Raw genomic sequence first — 1,497 nt, 5'->3', positions numbered from 1 at the left:
ACTCAAAATTAAAGTGGAAAACCACACAACAGGCTGATCCAACTTTTATGTAATGTCCTTAAAACAAGTCAAAATGAGGCTCAGTAGTGTGTGTGGCCTCCACGTGCCTGTATGACCTCCCTACAAAGCCTGGGCATGCTCCTGATGAGGTGGCGGATGGTCTCCTGAGGGATCTCCTCCCAGACCTGGACTAAAGCATCCGCCAACTCCTGGACAGTCTGTGGTGCAACGTGGCGTTGGTGGATGGAGCGAGACATGATGTCCCAGATGTGCTCAATTGGATTCAGGTCTGGGGAACGGGCGGGCCAGTCCATAGCATCAATGCCTTCCTCTTGCAGGAACTGTTGACACACTCCAGCCACATGATGTCTAGCATTGTCTTGCATTAGGAGGAACCCAGGGCCAACCGCACCAGCATATGGTCTCACAAGGGGTCTGAGGATCTCATCTCGGTACCTAATGGCAGTCAGGCTACCTCTGGCGAGCACATGGAGGGCTGTGCGGCCCCCCAAAGAAATGCCACCCCACACCATGACTGACCCACCGCCAAACCGGTCATGCTGGAGGATGTTGCAGGCAGCAGAACGTTCTCCACGGCGTCTCTAGACTCTGTCACGTCTGTCACGTGCTCAGTGTGAACCTGCTTTCATCTGTGAAGAGCACAGGGCGCCAGTGGCGAATTTGCCAATGTTGGTGTTCTCTGGCAAATGCCAAATGTCCTGCACGGTGTTGGGCTGTAAGCACAACCCCCACCTGTGGACATCGGGCCCTCATACAACCCTCATGGAGTCTGTTTCTGACCATTTGAGCAGACACATGCACATTTGTGGCCTGCTGGAGGTCATTTTGCAGGGCTCTGGCAGTGCTTCTCCTGCTCCTCCTTGCACAAAGGCGGAGGTAGCGGTCCTGCTGCTGGGTTGTTGCTCTCCTACGGCCTCCTCCACGTCTCCTGATGTACTGGCCTGTCTCCTGGTAGCGCCTCCATGCTCTGGACACTACGCTGACAGACACAGCAAACCTTCTTGCCACAGCTCGCATTGATGTGCCATCCTGGATGAGCTGCACTACCTGAGCCACTTGTGTGGGTTGTAGACTCCGTCTCATGCTACCACTAGAGTGAAAGCACCGCCAGCATTCAAAAGTGACCAAAACATCAGCCAGGAAGCATAGGAACTGAGAAGTGGTCTGTGGTCCCCACCTGTAGAACCACTCCTTTATTCGGGGTGTCTTGCTAATTGCCTATAATTTCCACCTGTTGTCTATTCCATTTGCACAACAGCATGTTACATTTATTGTCAATCAGTGTTGCTTCCTAAGTGGACAGTTTGATTTCACAGAAGTGTGATTGACTTGGAGTTACATTGTGTTGTTTAAGTGTTCCCTATATTTTTTTGAGCAGTGTATATTAAAAAATAGTTTAATATAAAGTATTCATCCAGTGAGTGGTTTTGACTGGGTGTGCGCTTGCAGGGGCTTCATGCACCCCCAAAATCTGAG

The sequence above is a fragment of the Salmo trutta genome, unplaced genomic scaffold, assembly GCF_901001165.1.
Source record: "Salmo trutta unplaced genomic scaffold, fSalTru1.1, whole genome shotgun sequence".
NCBI lineage: Eukaryota > Metazoa > Chordata > Actinopteri > Salmoniformes > Salmonidae > Salmo > Salmo trutta.
The sequence above is the reverse complement of the archived record's forward strand: the minus strand, read 5'-3'. Positions refer to the sequence as shown.